The 9,246-nt window shown below is 44.3% G+C and overlaps 1 protein-coding gene across 2 annotated transcripts in view; it reads right to left on the reverse strand.

Moving 5' to 3' along the window:
* The window catches only part of LOC144693956 (uncharacterized), a 52,364-nt gene extending 43,367 nt beyond the window's left edge, over positions 1-8,997 (reverse strand). The window contains exon 1 of one of the 2 annotated variants that reach the window (XM_078564224.1): positions 8,514-8,997. The gene's annotated coding sequence lies outside the window, so the exon portion shown is untranslated. The remainder of the gene's footprint in view (positions 1-8,513) is intronic. The other variant, XM_078564225.1, reaches the window with a different exon arrangement.
* Positions 8,998-9,246: the final 249 nt, after the last annotated feature.

A 9,246-nucleotide genomic window follows, 5' to 3' on the forward strand; every position in this document is an offset into this window, starting at 1 on the left:
TACCTGAACACCAGGCCCATATTGCCCATGTTGCCATGGAGATGGGCTTTGAGAAGGGGAGGATTTCTAAGATATTTCTGAAACTAACAGGGACAGGCAGTCTGCCAGGGTCCAGGAGAGAGCGAGCAGCAGAGGCTGAAAGTCTCAATGATTCAGTGCGCAGGAATGTGGGTGGGAGCTCATGCTTGGATTGAACCGACCAAATTCGCGAGGATTTGAAACATGTCTGGAAGATTTACTTAGCTTGTGCGAGAAGGGGAATTACCAGGAAAAACCCTCACCATGAAAGACAGTTCTGGGATTAAAGGTTATCAGGCTGGGAAAGGAATGGAATGGAAATAAACCCTTTGAAGCTAAGAATCACTTTGGACTGGTTCCAAGGAACTGATTGTCTACTTAAGGGTAAATTATAATTGTGAAGTGGGAGTTTTGGTTTGCTAAAAGTAAAAGGGGAAAGTTCCGGTCAGTAGTTGTCTACACAAATAGTGTTTAGTCACATTGCACTTAGTTTACTTGTTACAGTAAAAGTCTTAACGTGAAATATTGTCACATCATCCTTTCAGCTATTAACTGGAAGTTCAAATGTCTTCTTAAAAGTTTTGGTCTCGAAGGGGATTGTAACACTTTCAACTCAAATGGGAAAGGTCATTAACCTGAAATGTTAATACAATTTCTCTCTCCATAGATGTTGCGTGACCTGCTGAATATTTCTGGCATGTTTGTATTTATTTCAGGATTCCAACAACTGCAATGTTTTGCCTTTGTAGAAAGATAAATCTAATGTCTCAAACACATGCATATGCAATACTTAAATGGATACTGGTCAACTGAATAAAACTATCCAATATTATGCAATTATGCAGGGGTGACTGATTTGTTTTTATATCATTTGTGATAACAAAAGCCATAAGTTATGAAATAGTTGCTGCTGAATTATAACAAAACACAGTGATTGGGCAGCACATCAGGTTACAACATTATTGTGTCACATGGATTTGCATATAAGCTGGACTGACATAAAAGTTTCCTTTCCCTCTCTGCAAAAAAATGACAAACATATACAAATTACTGTTTTTGTCTCCACAACAGTGATTTTCTCTCATCACTGCAGGGTAATTGTTTTAAACTAACTATTTGAGACTTATAATTTTACGGTGATAAAGGTTTTGCTGTGAAGTGTAAAACATATCAATTTACTTGGTTTAATTTTTGCAGATAATATGTTGTAAACATATAGAAGCAGACAAACATCAATAATTATACACATGGGATAAATGGGACAGTATAACAACATGGATACAAAATTGGCTGATTGACAGGAAGCAAAGAGTAGTGGTGAATGGCTGTGTTTCAGAATGGAGGAAGGTTTAGAGTTCTCCAGGGTCGGTGTTAGGTGCTCTTTTTGACATATTAATATTGGTGTAACAGGGCACAATTTCAAAATCTGCAGATGACACAAAACTTGGAAGTATTGTGAACTATGAATAGGATAGTATTAAACTTCAAAAGGACACACACAAGTTGGTGGGATGGGTGGACAAGTGGCAGATGTAATTTACTGCAGAGAAGTGTGAAGTGGTCCACTTTGGTAGGAAGAACAGGGAGAGGCAATCTAAAATAAAGGGTACAATTCTAAAGGGGAATAAAAATACTTACAATTACATGGCACCTTTCATGAATTTGGTATATTCCAAAGTGCTTTACAATCAATTAAGTACTTCTGTAATGTTGCTATTGTAATGTAGAAAAAGCAGCAGCAAATTTGCAAACAGACAATATTGCTATAATGATCTGTTTTAGTGATGTTGGTTGAGAGATAAATATCAGTCAGGGCACCTGGTCTTCTTCGAAATAGTGCCATGGGACCTTTTGTCTCCACCTGAGAGGATCGTAGTTTAATGTCTCATCCGATAGACTGTACCTATCTCTGAGGCAGCACTCCCTCAGCACTGCACTTGAGTGTCAGCCTAGGTCAGTAAGGGGCATGCGAGGAGACAGGCGACTATACTGGAGTGAGATGAAGATTGAATGAGTAGCGAACTAGGTTCACATGGTAAATTCTGGTAAGTCCTTTTCAGGTTTTAACTTTAGATTAAGAATCAAGATCTGACATATTACAAACCTTCAAGTAAGTTAGGTTAGCTTGTTAAGTAGAGAACTGCCTGGAGTGGCAGTTATGTGTCAATCACATAAAAGTAATTTGTTCAAGTAGTGTTAATTACTATAGCAGGAAGCTAAGCTAGCTAGTGACTCATCAGAGGGCATATAAAAGAGACAGGCTTTTCAAACCACATGATCAGAAAGGGGCATGGAGGAGACAGAGATGGCGATAGTAACAAATTAGGTACACGTGGGAATGCAGAGCACGGCGGGGGATCGAGGTGTGGTATACATAGGAATTATTCTAAGTCAATTAAGTGAGAAATTAAACTAAATTAACTAAATAACATAAGTAACAATGGCAGGAGAGGTGTTATGTTGCAACTGTGAAATATTGGAGTTTTTGGATGCCAAGGCAATCCATGACAAAAACATCTGCAGAAAGTGTAAGCAGCTAGAGGAATTCTGGATCAGGATTATTGATCTGGAAGCCAAACTGCAGACACTGCGCAACAAAAGGGAGGGGGAGAAATACCTGGACACTTTGTTCCAGAAGACAGTCACACCTTTTAGAATAGGGTCGTCTGTTTCTGTCAGCAGTGAGGGACAGGAGGATGTGACCATGAGTGAGGCAGGTTATAGGTAGCAGACAGTAGTGGAGGAGCCTCACACTTTGCAATTGTCAAACAGGTTTGAGGTGCTCACAACCCGTGTGGACAAAAGCGAGGTCTGCAAGGTGGATGAGCAGGCTGGCCATGGCACTGTGGTACAGGAAGCTGTTCAAGCAGGGGCAGCAAACAGGAGAACGGTTGCAGAATTCCGAGTTGCAGAGGGATCTAGGTGTTCTAACGCATGAGTTACAAAAGGTTAGGATACAGGTACAGCAAGTAATTAAGAAGGCTAATGGAATGCTAAGATAAAAGCAAAAAACTGTGGATACTGGAAATCCAAGACAAAAACAAAAATGCCTGGAAAAACTCAGCAGGTCTGATAGCATCTGCAGAGAGGAACACAGTTAACGTTTCGAGTCCGTATGACTCTTCAACAGAACGTTATAACGTTAGCTGAGTTTTTCCAGGTATTTTTGTTTTTGTAATGGAATGCTATCCTTTATTATGAGAGAAATTGAATATAAAAGTAAGGATGTTATGCTTCAGTTACACAAGGCACTGGTGAGACCACATCTCGAATATAGTGTGCAGTTTTGGTCTCCCTATTTAAGGAAGGGTATATGAATGCATTGGAGGTGGGTGGTTCAGAGGAGGTTTACGAGATTGATACCTGGAATGAGTGGGCTGTCTGATGGGGATAGGTTAGACAGACTGGGCTTGTTTCCCCTAGAGTTTAGAAGAGGGAGGGGTGACTTGATTGAAGTATATAAGATCCTGAATGGTATTGACAAGGTGGACGTGGAAAGGATGTTTCCTCTTGTGGGTGAGTCCAGAACTAGGGGGCACAGGTTTAAAATAGGTGTTGCCCTTTTAGGACAGAGATGAGGAGAAATTGTTTCTCTGACGATTGCGTAACTTTAGAACTCTCTGCTTCAGAAGGTGGTGGAGGTGGGGGTCATTGAATATTTTTAAGGTGGAGGTAGATAGATTCTTGTTAGGCAAGGGAATCAAAGGTTATCGGGGTTAGATGGGAATTTGGAATTCGAAACACAAACAGATCAGCCATGATCTCAATGGATAGCCGAATGGCCTGCTTCTGCTCCCATTTCATATGTTTATATTTTTTGATTGTCTCTAGAGTGGCTCATGACCTTCTGACTCAGAAGAAAGTAAGTGAGCTGAGTGAAAATCATACTTTTAGTTCATTCTGTGCTTCAAGGCCTTTTCGCATTCCTCAGGAATCTCAATTTTTCATTAACTAGCTTGTTGATACATCAAGGTGAGGGGTAGGAAGTTTAGGGGGGATGTGAGGAAAAACCTTTTTACCCAGAGGGTGGTGACGGTCTGGAATGCACTGCCTGGGAGGGTGGCGGAGGCGGGTTGCCTCACATCCTTTAAAAAGTACCTGGATGAGCACTTGGCACGTCATAACATTCAAGGCTATGGGCCAAGTGCTGGTAAATGGGATTAGGTAGGTAGGTCAGGTGTTTCTCATGGGTCGGTGCAGATTCGATGGGCCGAAGGGCCTCTTATGCACTGTGTGATTCAGTGAAATAATTCCTTGCTTTTTGTTTAAGATTCTGCAACTGTGCCCTTTTTTTCTACTGTACTTCTTTCTTTACTCTTGCAACCTGAAATGTTGACTTGCTCGTTGCTGCACTCTGCTTTCCTCAATAGGCTCTGGATCTTTTCTCAAATTTGGCTTTCAAATTCCTGAACTACTCTGGACACCAAGACTTTGCTTCAACACTGGCCTACAACATGAGACTCAGTTGCCGTGTCTCTGATCTGCTGCTTTGTTGCTTATATTTTTAAGTCACTTCTATCAGCCACAGCCTTTCCCACAGTATGCCATTTCCTGCTAAAACTGTGATTGAATTACTGGTTCTACTGGATTTTCAGCATCAGCTACAGTCCGCAAAATCAACTTTGATGGACTTGGCACTGTCCAGATGGCCGAAAAGCATCTCCCCTGCCAGGTCCCATTTTCTCAACTCTCAAATGGCAAACATTCCAGGGCAGGGCAAAGAAAACGCTTCAAAAATACTCTGAAGCTCTCTGTGAAGCATGACAGCATTGGCATTAATGACTGGGAGGAGCTTGCTATCAATCATTCAAAATGGCAACAACCTGTCCATCAAACTACATCACATTTTGAATCACAACGTCTTAATGATGAGGTAGAGCAGTAGCAGAGAAAGAAAAGGAAGCAAATCCTACATTCTGGATCCCACTACCTTGTGGGACGTCCTGCCCCGTGTGCCCAAAGATCTGCAGGCTGAGAATCGGCCTGTTCAGTCATGTGAAGACCAATGGCAGAAACTCACGACTCTGAATAGACATCATCCTCAAATCGAGGGACAGCCATGGATGCCGATGGCAGTCTGTTCCTGATCAGAGATTCACTCTCCTGGACTGAAATACATTATTCCACCACTTCTAGCTCTTATCGTGACCTCCACCATGATCAGTATATTTCTGCCCACAAACTATTCTGCACAACTTGTAACACGACTAGTATATTCCCACTAAAAAGCCTCCATTAGTGCATTCGCCAATACTCTACCCTAAAAACAGCTTCAGAACGTCACACGCCCACCACACCTGTCTCTGAATTTGGATAACAGTTCATCGATGCTCCATGTCAATTCTATCCTACCCACGTGAACTTTATCCCATCATAGGACCTCTGACTTTAACTCTGGACTTCCTCCTGCTGTGTCCTATTTATTCCTGTTTATGTTCAGGATAATAATTGCTACGTAACCAGGCCTAAGTAAATTGAGTTTTCCATGTGTCCATTCACATATGTATTTTGGCTGCCGCTCCAGACCTGAGTCCATCACTTCTATTTCCATTATTCCCCCCCTCTTTTTACTTTTCTCTTTATCCCTGCTCGACCTTTCTCCTGTTATCGTGCCTTCTTTCATTTCTGTCTCACAGATATACTGCCCTCCCAAATCCCCAAACCTTCTGTACTCCTTGACCTTCCCACACTCTTCCAGTTGTCCCAGGCTTGACTCCTTCTTAGATAAGCACACATCTTTCCCCTATGCTTCTCATGGGATCCTCAGAAGGGTCCTTCATGGGACTTGTCACAGCCTCCTCCCAAGCAGCATCACCAACTGCCCCATCCTACTCTCTCTCACTAATCTTCTCTCCCACTGTGCACACTGGGGGCTAATCTTCCCAATCTTTTCCCTATTCATCTCACCCTCCCAGTACTGAACCTGTGGATTCTGCCAGTGGGTCAGCTATCAACATCTCTCTACACATCTTGCTTCAGAATGGCCATTCGTGTGAATAAGGCCCTAGCCTTCTGTGAAAGATTGATTACTGTGAAAGATTGCATCAATATTATGACCTTGATAGAAATCTGGTTGAGGGGAGATGATAGCTTCCCTCTAAACAAAGCCTTCCTGGCTGATTATACCTTCTGCCGCTTGTCCCTTCCAGACTGTCATTGTAGTGATGTAGCTCTTAACACCAAATCACACCTCGGTCTGTCTGTTTATTCCTCCAGTGCTTTCTCCTTTGAGCATTTTGCCTTGCTCCACCCCCTCATCTCATTTAGAATCCCCATTTGCTGCCACCAACCCAAGTACCATAAAAAAATTTCTCACCAAGATATCTTCATTACTTTCCTCCGTTAGTCTGTGCACTAACTGACTCCTCATCCTCGGTGATTTTAACCTCCATCTTAATTCATCATGCTCTGGATTCAATGCCCTCCTATTATCCCTTAATCTCTCCCTCCATGTAATCCCCCAATTTTTATTTATGGCCAGCCCTTTTACCTTGTTATCTCATTTGGTCTTGCTACTCCCATTTTATCAACCATCAATAAGGCCATCTCTGATCACTTCACTTCCTTGTACTGTTCTCCACCACCAGCCCCTTTCAATTCTACTTCCTTCTATATTTGCCCCTGGGGAAAGGAAAAACTCACAATTCACTTACAACTGCACTTTCAAAATCTCAGTGATTGGTCCTTTGGTCTCCATTCACTGACATATATTTCTGCAGCTACCGACCTGCTCAACTACCATGCCCTCACCTCCACTTTTGATGCCCATGTCCCCATTACTTTCCTCTCAATCTGACCATTCCCATGGTACAGCACTCACCTCCACTGCCTTAAGTTCAAGGGATGCAGACTTCAATGGATATGGCTAACAACTAGTTTAGCCATTCATCATCAGATCTGTCTGGACCATGTAAAAAAAACTCATCCTGCTCTCGTCTGCCAAAACTACTCACTATTCCAGGATCATCCTGGAACACAAAGATAATTCCTGGTTTCTTTTCTCTATTGCAAACCACTTTCTTAAATCCCTCTCCCATGTCTTTTCCACACTCCCCTCCAACAAGAGCTTTGTCCCAAAGATAGAGGCCATCTGATCAGTTGCTTCTGCCTTTTCCCTCCTCTCACCTAACCCAATGAACCAAATTTCCTCTAAGGTTCCCCCAGCCCTAAACTTGCTAGTTTCTCAACTTTTCCTCTTATTTGTCCTCATGCCCTCTGAGCTCATCTTGTCCATGAGTCCCACCTCTTGCTCTCTTGACCCTACTCCCACTAAACTTCACTACCCAACTGCCCTTCCTGACTTCCACGTTAGCCGATATTGTTAATTGTTTTCTCTCCTCCGGTACTATCCCCCTCCTTCAAATCTGCTGTCATCACACTTATTCTCAGAAAACAAACATTGACCACTCCATTCTTGTAAACTACCAACCCCCCTTTTCTCTCCAAAGTCCTTGAACTTGTTGTGGAGGCCCGAATCCGTACCTATCTTTTGCTAGAACTCCCTGTTTGAACCCCTCCAATCAAGTTCCCGTTCCTGCCGTAGCACAGAAATGGCTTTTATCAAAGTCAAAAATTATATCCTATGTGACTGTGAGAGAAGTTAGCTATTCTTCCTCGTCTTTCTCAGCCTTGGTACAGTTGATCACATCAAAGGAGTGACACTGAGGAGAACACTGGATGAGACTGCATTCGCAGATTTGATTCTTATTTATCTTATTGCAACCAGAGAATTACTTGCAATGGATTCTTGCTCCTGCACCGTTACCCCTGATGACCCAGATTGATACTTACTCCTCTACATGTTGCTGCTTGACAGCATCATCCAAATGCAGTGTCAGTCAACAACCAACTCTACCTCACTGCCACCTCTCTTGATGCCTCCATTGTCCTTAAATTGTTACACACTGGCCTTGGTCCTAAGCTCTGGAATACCTTCCATATACCGCTCCACCTCACTTTCCACCCTTTAAGACGCTCCTTAAAACCTACCTCTCTGACCAAGCTTTTGGTCATCTGCCCACTGCCCAAATCGCCTTATGTGGCACGGTGTCAAACTTTGTTGGATAATGCAGCGGTGAGGCGCGTTGGGGCGTTTTTAAAATCACATTAAAGGCGCTACATGAATGCAAGTCGTTGCAGCTTTACTGCATCCCACTGTAACCCAGGACATAATCCATCACCAATTTGAAGTCCCCCCCCCCTCCCACCCCCTGCATGTTAACATGTTAAAAGAAAGATGCGCTTTATGATGAAAGGGATAAATCACCAGCACATGAGAAACCGGGCAATGATAGGAGCTGGCCTCGCAGCGGGTTTGGCCTGAAGAGCCGAAGCTAGGCCAAGTTGCCCCGCGAGCGGGTGGCCCCAGGCGCCGAATGCGGACCCCGGGCACCAACAACAACAACACCACCCGGCCTCCGGGCCGCGGGGGTATAATTTCTAAAGGTGAGGAGGACGTGGTTATTTAATAAAAAAAAGCATCAGTAGATAAATACCTGAGCTCCGACTCCAGCTCCCGCTTCCGCTTCCTGTGTATGTGCGTGGTTACGTGGCGCCTCCTTCAAAAAGAGGTGGTATCCCGCCCGGCGGAAACCCATTGGAATCCCACACAGGAGGGGGACAAAACAAAACAAGTATTAAACCCACCATAGAACAAGATATTCCCCGAAGGCACCGCCTCATCTTTTAATCCAGATCCCCACCCCCCAAAAAAACCCTCTAAAGACGCAAAAACGAAACCTCGATGCTCGTGATGGCGGTGCATAGGTTCTCTCCCCCTCCTCCAGGGTATTTCAGAGGGAAAACGAATCTATGCCGAGGCATTTCTAGAATTTTATTTTTGCAAAAGAGGAGAGAGGGGGGTGGTAGGGAATGCAAAGACCAAAAAAAAATTTTTTGCAAATGTCCTGTGGTGCCAGGGAGCAGAGTGAGGTTACTAACGACCAGAAATTAGTCTGCAGCCTTCGCTACCACGAAGGAACTCTCCTTAGCAACGGAAGTGCCGGCGAGCCTAGGCGGGGGAGCGGGAGGGGGGGGCGGGACCACTGGACGCTGATCGACGGCGGGGCCGGCCAATCGGAAAGCGCGAGCCGGCGCGGCGCTGGCTCAGCCGGCTTGGGGGGGGGGGGGGGGGCTGTGAGCGGTGCTTGGTTGGCTGGCTGACTGACTGGCAGGCGGGAGGGGGCGGGACTTCCGCTGGGAAGCCGCTGGCCTTGATCCCTCCTCCCA

Source organism: Cetorhinus maximus, chromosome 19 (genome assembly GCF_964194155.1).
Source record: "Cetorhinus maximus chromosome 19, sCetMax3.hap1.1, whole genome shotgun sequence".
Lineage (NCBI taxonomy): Eukaryota > Metazoa > Chordata > Chondrichthyes > Lamniformes > Cetorhinidae > Cetorhinus > Cetorhinus maximus.